Source organism: Pinus tabuliformis, chromosome 3_2 (assembly GCF_031772625.1).
Source record: "Pinus tabuliformis cultivar Carrire ecotype Pingquan chromosome 3_2, CPIR1, whole genome shotgun sequence".
Lineage (NCBI taxonomy): Eukaryota > Viridiplantae > Streptophyta > Pinopsida > Pinales > Pinaceae > Pinus > Pinus tabuliformis.
Genome location: NC_142302.1, coordinates 1,203,046,255 through 1,203,060,242, shown reverse-complemented (window position 1 = coordinate 1,203,060,242; position 13,988 = coordinate 1,203,046,255). Strand labels below are relative to the sequence as shown.

Sequence of the window (13,988 nt, the reverse complement as noted above, 5' to 3'; positions counted from 1 at the left end):
AGACCTAAGGCTACGATGAGGGAGGAGGAGGTTGTTTGTTGGTATATTTCTTCCTTTTAATTTGTTCCCATTTATTTTATGGTTCCTCAGCACTTTCATTTTCTTTTTTTTTAGAGAATTTATTTGCAAAATGACCATATTCGTGACATACCTTGCATTTGAATGGAATTTGTTCATAATCTAGCTGTTGTATGTGCGTCCATTAATCTACTTTGATATTTATTGCTTCCGGGAGTCCTTTTCCTAGATCTACTTCCACGCATATTTTGGCACATGCATGCATGTTATCCTTTGGTTCACATCTGTCTATATATTTCCCTACTGCATTCCCTATAGCCTTTACTGACTCATCTCCCCAGCAGTGTAGAGGTATGTGAGGTAACCTGACCCACACTGGTACGACGTTAGGTACATCCATTTTAGGATCGAAGTTTGGAGTCCACTGATTTAAGTATAATCTTCTGGTATCCATGAAATATGGACCATTCCTAAATATTAGATCTTTGTCTTCTTTTGTTTCAAAATGGAAGGTGTAGTATCCTCTTCCGCAAAACCTTATTGATATTTTCCCGTTGATGGTTGAGCTACAGTTTTTTTGAACCCATTTCTGAACTGATTTGGGTGATGGCTATAGCCCAGTGAATTTTCCAACTTGGCCGCATTTAGCAAGAGACAACGATGTTCTGCACAGGAGGGTAGGAGGAAGAGAGATTTCTGGGATGTCATCAAGTTTTTTGACAAACTTGTTTACTGTTGGCCTAATTCTTGGAGGTCCCGTTGCAGCTATAAGGGAGGAAAATGCGTTGGCTACATTTCATTTCCCTGTTGTCGATCTGGCAGTGGTTCACCCTTATTTAGAGGATCCATTTGCTCTGTAGTCTCAGCAACAAGAGGCTGCTGAGAGGTAGCTACGTGCAGGGCGAGAACCAGCTAGGTCACACGAAGTAGCCGCAGGGGCATGCACGAATATTGGCGTAGGTGACATCGAGTTTTGAGCCTTGAAACTAAAATCTAATTCAAGATCAACTCTAAAATTCACTTCAATTAGCCTAATGAGCATTTGAAACTTAACAACACACATAGAGGTATAGGCTAGAGATGTGTTCTGACATCTTTAAACGTAAGATTTGTCATTTTTTGTTAGCGTTATGTAATCCGGGGGTGATATTTCATTCCACGTACATAAGTGTATAGGATCGTTCTCTACATACCTATGGGTATATCATATGGTGCTCCACGCATGAAAAGTATATGGGAACGGTCTCATCGAATGGATATGCATTAGACAATACTACTATGGACTTCACTTCCACATACCATTGGGTATATTTTGGAAGTCCACCATAGGTTGTTATCCATCCATAGGTAAACAAGTTAGCCACCTTGTATACTGTGATACACCGAACATAGAATTTAGGGAGATTGTTTGCACGTACGCTAAGTCCTTGCTTCTCCAAGGTGCATATTGTAGTTCACGGTTTCTTGGTAAACATTTTTCCTAGTTTACCCCTTTGTTTTATTTTGTGTTGTTAATTTCTAAAATCAATTAATTGACTGCAGAAAAACCTCCTCCTCGTGGAACAACTACTTAGTGGATCTTAGGTTGATACTAATGGGAACAGTTCCCAATTCTACCAATCAAGGAAACCACTATGATGGGAATCTTGTTCCTTTTCCTTCTTTTGGAAATATTGGTGCTACAAATATGGAAACATTGTCACTTCCTAGATTTACCATTGGTTTTCCAATTTTGTTGTTTTCGACTCCTATGGTTCCAAACATCCAAAATGCTTCTCAACCAAGTAGTCCTCCACCTGAACATCATTAACTCAAGTTGATCCTAAAGTTTACCCTTTTCCTTCTTCTCATGTTTGGTCTTCTTCCTCTTCATCTTATGAAAGCCTCTAGGTTAGTAACCAGGTGGATAAGAAGAATAAGAAAAGGAAGATTAAGAAGAAGAAAAATAAGTAGGGGGGAACCAAGCAACCATTGCTATGAATCCAACTAGTATGGAGGATCCTTCCAATCAGCTCCACAAAGTTAAATTCCCTTGCAAATTATGTAAGGGTGACCACCTTCTTAGATATTTTCCTGGTATTCCCAATGTATTAGAAGTGTGGTCCATACCATCACATCAACCTTTGTCATCAACTTCTAGAAACCATGCTGGTGACAAATATTCAACTAGTGATAATAAGGTCCATGGCAAAAAGGGTGAAGTCAAGTTTCCCTGTCAGTTATGTGAAGGGAATCATCCTATTCAAATTTTTCCTTATATGGATGAAGCCTAAAAGTTGTTGGAAAACCTTACAACTTCTCAGCCTTGTCTTCTAGCTAGTTATCGAAAGATTTCTCCCAATCCTCCACTAGTTGATGAATCGATTGATCATAACCTGAATCCAAAAAATATCGCTCTCTCTTTGAACGTGAATGCCATGAGTTTGTCCCAACCAACCATTGGTTGAGAAAATGGTTGACTTGATTCCACCTTCATTTGATTGTACTTTTCTTGTAGAGAGTGAGGATCATACCACTCAGATTCTTTATGTTTCTTTTGATTCTGCTAGACAAGGAGGAATTTCTCCCATTCCCATAAAACCCCCTCTAAGAAAATAGTTCATTAGCCTTGAATGGAATCAATTGACAAAACCTCGTCTCCCTTATTACATTCCTTTTAAGATCGTGGTAAATGCTTATGATAAGAATATCCATCACACTGTTATAGATGAGGGATATTTTGTTAGTATTCTATCCTCCACTACTTGGCAACCTTTGGGTTCCCCACAACTTGTGTCTGTTGCTCCAAATCTGTTATGTTTTAACAGAAGAACCTATCAACCCTTAGGGATCCTTCCTCAGTTTCCTATTACCTTGGGAGGAAAAACTATATGTATTGATTTTATGGTTGTCATGGGCCCTTTGGACTTCAATTTTCTCCTGGGGTGAGACTATGTTTATGTTATGAATGTTGTTGTGTCCACACACTTTTGAGTGATGTGCTTCCCTCATGATGGAAGGATTATGACTATCGATAAGCTTTCATCTTTTAGTCTTGATTTGACTACTCATCATCCTACTTCCATAAGCATTCTGAATGTGCAAGTGGTATCTTCCCCTCCACATGTTAATTATGTGACAAACTATCCAATTCACGTACCTACTGATGAAGATGATCCTTTCAATGTCTGCTTAACTTCTTTTGACCTAGATCTAGTAGGTGATATGGTGAATCATTGTGTTTTTCTTCCATTTGATGAGAACCTCTTGGAAGCCATGGTCTCTTGGTGGCCATGATCTAAATTTGGAGAAAAGTTACTTTTCCTATGTCAAACTCATTAAAAAAGGAAACAAGGTGTCTGAGCAGAGTTCTTTTTCTTTTGTCATGCTCGTTAAAAAATGAAACAGGGTCCCTTGAGAAAAGTTCCTTTTCTTGTGTCAAGCTCATTAGACAATGAAACAAGGTGTCATGAGCATAGTTATTTTCCTGTGTCAAGCTCATTAAAAAATGAAACACATATCCCCTTCCAATTTGAGTCTTTAATTAATATTGTAAACTCCCAGTTGAGTCTTTCACTTGATCTCGTAAATAAACCTTCATTCCATCCACCTGTTAGTAACCAATAGTCTACTTAGGTGAATGAAATGAAGCTTGGAGGGAATGTACCTCGCATTTAGTCATTATGAACACATGACAGTAGATTGCGTAGTCAGCGGAACCGTCGAAGTTCTAACTATGAGGTACTCACCTGTGCACATGCGCTGTCAGCACACCTCTGCCTGGTTAGCTAGCCGCTAACAGTTTCGGGCTAAACTATGGTGCAAAGTGGGTTTTGTGTGTTATTTTTGGTTCGAATGTTGTTATTTAATTACAGCTAGACCTAATGTCATTAAGTGACATTAACTAAAACCCTAAACCAACCATATTTTGAGTTGATTCACTCCTAAACTTAGCATAAAGGAGTTAGAGTGCATCTGGAGGGTTATAAAGATAGTTTGGCACATTGAAGAGTGGGAGAGTGGTTTTAGAGTTTGTATGCAGATTATGGAGGATATAGGTAGTGTTGTTTTTAGTGTTACAAGGTTTGTAATATTTTAATATGGTCTGAATGGGTTTAGACTTAGCGTTAATGCCTTTTTAATGAATGGATTAACCCTAAGTCTAAACCAATTTGGACCATATTAAAATATTACAAACCTTGTAAAACTCAAATAGATGTAAAGTGGAAAGGTAAAGTCATCTCTTTAGGGTCTCAGTTTTTAAAAGCTCTTAGGAAACAATTCTATCCTTTAGGATATATGCATCAAGTTGTTATTGATTGGAAACACTTGAGGCAAGGTAAAGGGAAGAGTATTCAAGAATTTACTCGGGAGTTCAGAAAGAAATCATTGGCGCTTGGTATTTCATTGGATACACGTGAAAATTTATTAAAGTACATCGACAATTTACATTCATATTTGCAGCATACATTATTGATGTTTAATCCTGATGATTTTGATGAAGTGTGTGTTCAAGCCATACATATTGAATCAGGTGGAAGGCCATTTAAGTTTTCATCGCAATCATCCAAGGAGTTGGAAATCAAGGATTCCAATGACAGTAAGAGGAAGAACAATTCAAAGGTAAAGAAATCAATGACAACTCAGAAGGAAATACCTACATGTTCTCATTGCCAGAGATTCAGTCATGATGAATCTAGGTGTTGGAAACTTCATCCAGAACTTAAGCCAAAGAATTTATTTAAGGAGAAGGATGAAAATAAAGCAAATGCATCAATCCAACAAGATCTAGTATCCAATTCAAGTGATGAAAGGAGGACAACTTCCATAGTTTCGACGGGTAAAACGTCTGACACTGGTTCAAGTTCTAATACTACTGCATCTTCATCAAACATAAATCCTTCAAATGAGGATAAAAGAGTTGAACTATTTCACATAAGGATAATTTCTAAACACACAAAGATAGATACAATGTTTGATAGTGGATCACACACAAATTTGACATTTGAATATTTAGTTAAGAACTTGGGTTTGGAGACATGGAATCATATAAGACCATACCCATTAGGTTGGCTAAATAAATCAACTTAGATAAAAGTCATGAAGCAGTGTCGGTTAAAATTTTCCATTACAGCTAATTACATTGATGAAGTGGAATTAGATGTGGTTCCAGTAGACATATGTGAAGTTGTCTTAGGAAGTCCTTATATTTATGATCGTAATGCAGTCTTTTATAGAAGAGAGCATAAATATCACCTTAAGAAAGTGTTGTGGCCAGCAACAACCCCCCCCCTTTTTTCATTTAAGTGTTATCCAAAATACTAAATGAATGGGGACCCTTAGTTAAAATTCAGGAAAAGCAGGAATTTCCTTTCTTCAGAATAAGGTTACCATCATAAACTTAGGAAGACCTTTTGAATACTTTAAAACCTAAGTTTATGATAAGGGAAAAATCTTTAAAACCGCGTTGCAAAAAAGATAGGAAGTTGCCTCCATTTCGCTATAATATCAGCAGGTGCAAGATTCTCGTGCTAAGCAATATATCGCATCGCAATAAGGTAATACCAATGAGAAAAACTTCAAGATTTACCGATTTGCGATAACACCGATTGCAAGATCGCATATCGCAGAAAATGAGTTGACAAGATTTGGCAAGCATAAAACTTCTGCGATCTGCGATGTTGCGATATCGCGATAAAATGATGGTTGCGATATTAAGCCAGACCAACGCTGCGATGTTATATTCATGTGTTTGCGCGATTTGCGATGGTGCAATTTGCGATGGCGCGATCTGCGATGTTATGTAAGCAAATCATAAAATCACTTCATCACGAATCCTTCGGGCACGCTATTCAAGAAAAGCCACTTACCATAATCTAACTCAAGATCATGCGCTTTTAATGATAGTAAAGGAATTAGTTGTCAGCTATTAAATGAAATGTAGACGCGTGCTTCTATAAAGAATTACTTCACGTAAGGTGGCATATTTGATATATCTGTTGCATTTAAAACTCTCCCATCACCTTTCTTGATCAGTCATTTCCATTTCACTTGTGAGCTGCAGGAACGAAGAACGAAGGACGATTCAAAGCCAAACGTAGGAAGAAATGGGAAAGAAAAATAAAGCTCAGGGCTTTGAGGCGAAGGAGAAGGCGAAGGAAATGGCGCCTTTGTATATAGACACAACATGTAACAGAGACGCAGGGATATCGACGTGGGAAAGCATGTACAGACTACTTGAAGAAGAGAATCCCAGAATAATGAAGGTTACTACTGTCGCGGGCTCACAACGCTCTTCCGAAGTGTCCTTAGAAGAGCTAGCATGCTCATTTCTTCATCGGATAGCAGCAAGGCCCAAAATTCTACCATATACAGATATGATCAAGTGGATACTTGACAATGCAGAGATGAACAACAGACAATTCAAGATTCAAGGACATGGACTCATCGGATCATTCGCTGCACAAGACTTAAAGCTTATGTATCATCTTCCGGAACCGCAGGCGACTTACAATGCACAATTCGTTAAGAAATTTGTGGCGGAGAACCCAAACTTATCAGGGACCACCAAAGATTGGTCCAGAAAAGAGGAACCACTCAAGAAAGACAAAAACGATATGTACAGCACTGGTTCCCTCACCTCTCCGTATTGTTTTGCTGCGGCCATGCTTTGTAGATTATTTGGGATGCCAGATATCAATAAGTTTTCATCTGAATGGTTACCTTTAATAGATGCTGCCACAAATGCCGATATTATGGATTGGGCCAAGATCTTTTCTGATAATCTATACATGGCTATTATCAATTACCGGTCTAAGAGATCCTTTTCTCAAAGGATCTATCCTCCTTTTTATCTATCTGCATATGTTATGGATTCTATTTTTTATGTGTCTAAATTTCCCATTATGGGTTGGAAATGGACTACCCAGGACCCATTACCTATCCATGTTTATCATAAGATATTATGGGATTCTCAGTTCATCCCACATTTCTACCAGATTTGTCACGGGCTTATCTTACCCTTGTATAGAATGATGTATGATGAAGAACCCCCGAGGTGCTCACCCGAGGCACAGATATATATCATCCCCATCGCAAGATGGTTCGGGGAAGAATGGTTCACCTATATTAGAGTATTTGGAAGCACCGTCCCTCCTCATGTCCTGCCTTTGTATATTCCTGACAAACTATTGGCTCGAGAAATTGCATATCAAACCTGTTCAGAAGGCGGCCTAACTAAAGACCTAAAAGACAAAGTTACTATAACTAACTCGAGGGTCGTACATTCACGACGGAATCGGGATCAAATGTACGTAACTCACTATCTATATTGGTAATATGTACCAATATGTCTCCAGAGGTTCTGTAATGGAAATACAGACTTTTCCTTCCATTTACTTACCTCAACAAGGCGACACCCGGATTCGAACTGGGGATGGAGGATTTGCAGTCCTCTACCTTACCGCTTGGCTATGTCGCCGAGATATGGGAATCCCATGGACAGATCGAATCTTTTGTCCTTTCAAGTCATTCTTTTCTTAAAAGAAGGCCATATGGCCTCATTTCATGTAGCTTGTGGGGCCTTTTCATTGTTCGATGTAGGTCACGCATTCACCAAAGTGGAGAACGTGACGTGTCTACAATTATTTAAATTCCCAGCAAGGCCATTTGACCCAAATGAAGTTGCCCAAGATTTCACAACGAACGTCAAAATAAAAGTATTTGTTGGAAAGAAAGATTTATTTGATGATTTATTTCAGAATAAAAGCTCACTCCAAGAAATTTTGCTGGAAGCTCAGTCGAAATTGTCTCCAGATGACCTCCAAAGATTCATGTTGTTGGGTGTGGAGCCTGATTATCTTCTATATTCAAAGGTATCGCCACATAGGACCCCAGTTCGAAATGGGGGTGGCAACGCCGCTCGTAAAATATTCGCTGCAGGGGGGGTCCAGTGGGGGCGGCTGCGACCTTTGGGAGCCCCCCCCTGGCGGGGGGTTTCGGGGGCAGCGCCCCCGAAGCTAAAAACAGCTGTAAAAGTGCCTTGTAAAAGTATAGTAATTTCTAGTCAATCTGGGCCGTTCATTAGGCGGATGATCTGACGGTAGAACTTATGTTTAGTTTAGGGTTTTTTGCCCTAGAAGGCAACCCCTCTCTTTGTGTGAGGGTATTGTATTTGAGGCTGTGTGATATATGTGTATTCTGTGAGCGAGAAATAGAGAGGTGAGACTGTGAGAGAAAACAGAGGATATTACAGCGGATTTGCTGTAGGTTGTGTCTCTTCATTTTGCTGGATAATAAAAAGGAAGGACTGGCTGTTCGAGGTGGACGTAGCCCAAACTGGGTGACCCACGTATATCTGTGTCTCTCTTGTTTTATGCGTTTTCTGTGTTTATATTTCTGCAATATTTTATGTGTTCCATTGCTCCGTAATATATAATTTTCTAACACATGTTATACAGGGAAAGAAGACTAGCCAGTGTTCCTCTAGAAAAGCTGCGACTGCCTGACAAAGAACCAACTCCAAGCGATAGCCTCAGTGGGAACTCAAGCACTTCCAGATCTAAATCTAACACTGTGCAAGGAGTACCTGAACATTCTAAAGGGTCTGGAAGCGACCAAGTAAAGAACGAAGAAACAGCTAAGGACACGGCTCAGTCAAGTTCAATGTCGCAACAGCAGGTTATCGCCTCCCCACCAAGAGATGCCCCCCTCTTGTCATTAAAGCACCACCCGTCACGACAGAATTAGACAAAGAATGGGAAACCTTCAACGAGCTGATCAATCCTAAAGGGCAAGTCCCAAGAACGCCTGTGAGAAATACACAGGTAGCACAAGAAGTGGTTTCAACCATAGTCAGCAGTGTCACAGAAACGGAGCACATTCCTATCGCTCCACCTTCTGAGCTTCTACTTAATGTAGAAGAAATTCCCCCACTATACGTATTCTATAGTCCCCAACATAAAGCAGTTGTAAGAAGACAGAGAAAGAAAAGAAAACTAGAAAATACACTGTCACAAGATGCTGAACAATTGGACGTCTTATGGAAAGACCCCAACAATAACCCAACTGAAAATCTCACTAAATTGTCTCAGATCGCAGGAGCATATGCTTCTGCAACTATTGACAAGGCATGGGAAGTTCAACAACTGTTGAAAGAACAAGAAGATCAAATACAGCTACTACAACGACAATTGCAACAAGTCGATGCTAATATTGAAGTTCACAAATAGCTCGAGAAGTTGCAGGAAGACTTTCAGCAGATGCAGATAGGCTATCAAAGAAGTCTAGACGAGAAAGGAAAACAATTACAAATTTTACAAGAAATGCACAAAGATGAGCCTAAGGTTACAGAATTTATTTCAGAGTCTATTAGCTTAAATGAACAACTACTACAGCAACAGGAAGAGTTTGGATGGAAGATATCACAGTGGAGTCATTATTGCGAGCTGAGTGATAAAATCACCAATCAAGTGGTAGACTTGCGAGCTAACTATGATCAGATTGACAAACAAGTGACGGAGTACTTGGCTTGGCAGGATGAAGACGAGGGAAAAAGAGAAAGCGCACCCAGAATAAATGAGAGTCATAAAGAGCTGCTCTTCAACAAGTGGGACGATCAGATCAGAGAGGCGGAACAAGCAGCGGAGACAGCGGCCACGCAAGCAAGCATTCTTATCGACTGTGTAAATGAAAATTTGCACAGAGAAAATTTAATTGAAGAGACCACCCCGGGGTATCTACCAAATAAACTACTACTGGAAGCAGAATGGAAGCAGAAGGCGTGGGAAAAGGGAGAAGCGATCCAAGCACTAAACAGGTTAGATTGGGAGTGTTACTAGGCATACTTAGTGAAGCCGCATAGTCAGCAGATGACTGTGAAATGTATCATAAATGCGGCCGAGAAAGTAGTGCCAGCTCTCATAGATTCTGTTTTCTCAACCCAGCTCAAAGCAGAAGTCAGCCAGCCGACTCTCCTCAAGCCCATGATGAACACTTGCAGCTTTAAAGATCAGATTCAGAAATAGCCTTATTTAGAATGTTGTTTTTTCTTAAAAGGTTAGATTAGAAAAAGGACGGTCATTTGAAAACCACATCCTAAAAATTTTGTAAATAAACTATTATTAGAATTAGGAAGTAGTATTTTAACCCTTCTCATGCATTTAGAGAAGGGTCCAGAAATTTGTCAAAAACTTGTCCTCAGAACATGCACTTCTGCACCCTCAGAGGAGGTTTTGATGAATGGATGGATCGAGGTTTATTAATGTTTGCATTTGATATCTGCTACTGATGTTGCACTTTTGTACTCTTAGTAGATGTTAGAACAAGTAGAGATAAATCATTTTTGCTTGAAGCTTATGAGTAGGACCAGTCAAGAATGGTACTTTTATCTCTTGGCCATTTCTGCTTATATTCTTAAAGTGATATACAGTTTTAGTTGTTTATATGTTGTTGCATGAATGTCTGAGTTACCATTTGGCACTTTTGTACGGTGGAGTCATTTATTTATGTTTGATATATGAATAACTTATTATGCGATATGCTGTTCACAACTCTTTTGCCTAACTTTTTATGCAAAGTGGTTCATCTTAAATTGATTTCCATTCTTATGATAACTGAATGATCTTTATTACCAGTTATTGTCTGAAATATTTTTAGATCGCATAATAGAAGAAATACACCCCGGGTTAGCATAGATTAGATGTGTTGTTTCTCATTAGATTACAATAGCATAGAGTTAGTTTAAAAGTTTGAATTAGATTAGCTTTAAGTATTCTTAGATCAGCAAACATCCAACTCTACACACACACACACACACACCCTTAGATTGGGAAACTGGTCCCATTATCCCCAGTTAGACCCGCTATACCAAACGGATAAGGAGCTGCCAACCAAGGTCCGGACCGGGTGGGTATCCCCCTTGTTGTTGACCCGATTTTCGGGGCTTCAACAGATTTGGCGCTAGAAGGAGGGCCTGAAGCATATTGTATGTTGGAATGGTTTGAAATCATAACATTTGAATTAGGATGGCTGCTCACAAACTTCCCATTTGGAGTTGCATCCATGTTCGTGCCTATTCCAACACTCCACCTGAAGTGGTAAGACTCTTGTCTGAGGTAAAATTCAATGGTAAGAATAATTCTTCTGCTTTTAAGAACGCTCTTCAATTTATTCAAAGAGTTTCAAGTTCGAACGTTCAAAGAATTGATGAAGGCGTTTTATGTAGAATTTTTACTCTTACATTCACGGAGGAAGCTAGAAAATGGTGTAGAACCCTCCCAGTTGCCTCGATTCACAGCTGGGACCAATTCGTCAGGGCTTTCATTTGTAAATTTGATTGTTATGACTATGACCAGGTATATGATGAAATTGATTATCTACGGAAACAAGATGAATCTGTTAGGGATTTTAACATGTGATTTCATCTTAATTGTCTAAAGTATGATCTTGAAAGTGAACTCATGGATGAAGAATCTTCAGTTTATGCTGAGCACTCGCTACCTCCTATGTCTGATCCAGCAAAAATTAGTCCAAGCTTTGTCTCATTTTCTTCTAATATGAATGAAAATTCCAATTTGAATATACAAATCAGCCATGATGAAGAAGGTTCCCAAAGCCTAGGAGACATGCATGCTCTAATGCAAGAAGACAAAAGCGAGAATGTTGGAGGAAAGCCTGCCTTGGAACCAGGAGATGACTTTGATACAAGGTCAGATAATATCGTTGCAAGTCAACAAATGCAGATGCCAAGGTTAGAACAACAAACTAATTCTCTTTCGAAAAGTATCAGTACACAAAGGTATGATCTAAAGCCCGATGTCTATGATGAATCTGATGAACAAAGATTTTTCCACGATGATATTTTCAAATGCATTGTTCCAGAATCGCATTTTTCTCTTTATCCTGATGTTTTTAGTGATGATAATTTTTCCCCTCTCAATATTAAAGATATCTCAAAAAGTACAGAGGGTTATTCAAATGAGTCATCATTAGGTTTTCAAGATAAAAAGACAGCTATAGAACATCCTTTGATCATTTTCAAACAAGAACCACTTGACCTTCCTTGTCTGAAAATATTCGATGAAAAAGAGAAATCTAGGGAAACCTGTAAAATCATTTATGATAGCTACTTTGATGACGATCATGTTGTTGATTTATCTCAAGTAACTCAACAAAGCTCAGATAATGAGAGATATTCTAATTCAAGAATCATATCAGTCAATCCTCATTCCAGAGTGACGGATCATTTACATGATTTTACTATCCAAGACAATATTCCGATCTATGATTCATATCATGAGCAAACCCCCATGCCTGTTCCCAACCATAACTTGTTTTCTGATTCACAAGATGGAATTCGAAATTGCTCGGATCCCATAATTCTGGCCAGTTCTTGTGAAAAAGAAGATATTTTAAGCCAATCCCAGTTGTGCTATAACATTATTTGTATAGATAATCATTTCATTCTTTCTCACTTGCACTCATTTTATACAAAATCGGATTGTGTTTTAAATTTTCAGACTTTTGATAGATTACTATGGTATATTGAGCACCTTATCAAAGAACATTCGAAAGATGTGCTACCATTTTGGAAAACTAGATTGTGTCAAGGAAGTATAGAACTTTTTCAATTCCAAGATCAATCGATATCAGACTTCCTTAAAAAACTCCTTTGGCATCCAAAGCATCATCAACGAAAGAAAGTACTTTTGGAAACTTGCCAGCAATTCGCGCTAATTGATAAATCTCTTTCCAGAAATTTCCATCTATTCTTCATTGATTTATTTAGCGATTTATATGTGGAAACTTTCCTTTTACGAGAAATTGCTAAAAGCTTGACCTTAACGCATGGTAGATTACAGGCCATTAAAACCAAAAAATCTTATTCGCAAACTGGCTTGTCATCTTTCCTATTGCACGATCACCAATACATAACGAAGATTCATCCTAATTTTTATGATCCAATAGGTATCCAGTTGGAAAAAAGTTTTCATAAGAAAGAAATTTCAGACAGAATTCCAACTGAAGTTATACATTCTTATTCCACATCCAACGTTAATAGTCCAAGAAAAGTTTTGTTCTTAACACTGATGTTTGAAAGTCACATACGTGTAGGAATAAAAATGAAAATATGGTTCCACTGGAAATATCATTTTACCTAGTTCATTTTTCTGTTTATAGTTAGAATAGGAGTAGGAGTAGTTTAGCTAGGATGTTAAGTGGATAATTTAGCTTTTAAATACTGATAGGCAAAATAAGAGAAGAACTTATCCCTATCATGTACATAATCCTAGTGTTACACTAAAATATCATCACCACGATTATTTGCAGTCAGTATGGGTCTATCATCACTTGTACTGTCCTCCTAAGCAAGTCTAAGACCTCAACTCTTCAAATCAAGCTTTGGAAGTGGGAGAAAGTCATTAAAAATCAATGTAACTCTGGTTCCGCACTTTCTCTCATGGTCACCTGTGGTCCCGCACCTTCTGTGTACAAAAGCTGCGTACCTACCCACTCTGTCTCTAACGGTGTAGGTGCGGACCCCTGTGAAAGTCAAAAGGCGCAAGTTTTATCTTAAAAAACTCACTCTGGGTTAATTCTAGAGTTTTCTAGAAGGAATTTTGACGTGGATTGTTTGCTCTGAGGTGGTTCATGCATCCCAAAAGAGAAGGAGGTAATCCCTTGACTAAAGGAGCTATCCCTTTGAAGGAGGGCTTTATCCCTTTGAAGGAGGACCTAGTAACTTCCCTCCATTGCACTATAAATACATGCATTGGGGTGAGGACTAGGCAGGTTAGAAGCTGAACATTTTGAGGGTAAATGCTGGTGAAATTAAGACTCTTTGGTTGAGCTTGGGAGGAGAGATCACATACCTCTTGGTTCCATTGGAGAGTGAGTGAAGCTTGTCAAAGTGGAGGAGACATCTTGTTGGACCCTGGGAGGAGCTTGTACAGCGTCAAGGCAAAGGTTGTAAAGTTCTTCTTCTTTTGAAT

General features: G+C 38.8%; 1 non-coding gene across 1 annotated transcript; it reads right to left on the bottom strand.

Annotated features, from left to right (window-relative positions):
* Positions 1 to 7,406: 7,406 nt before the first annotated feature.
* TRNAC-GCA (transfer RNA cysteine (anticodon GCA)) lies at positions 7,407 to 7,477 on the bottom strand. The gene has a single exon. It is a non-coding gene; the product is annotated as a tRNA-Cys (tRNA).
* Positions 7,478 to 13,988: the final 6,511 nt, after the last annotated feature.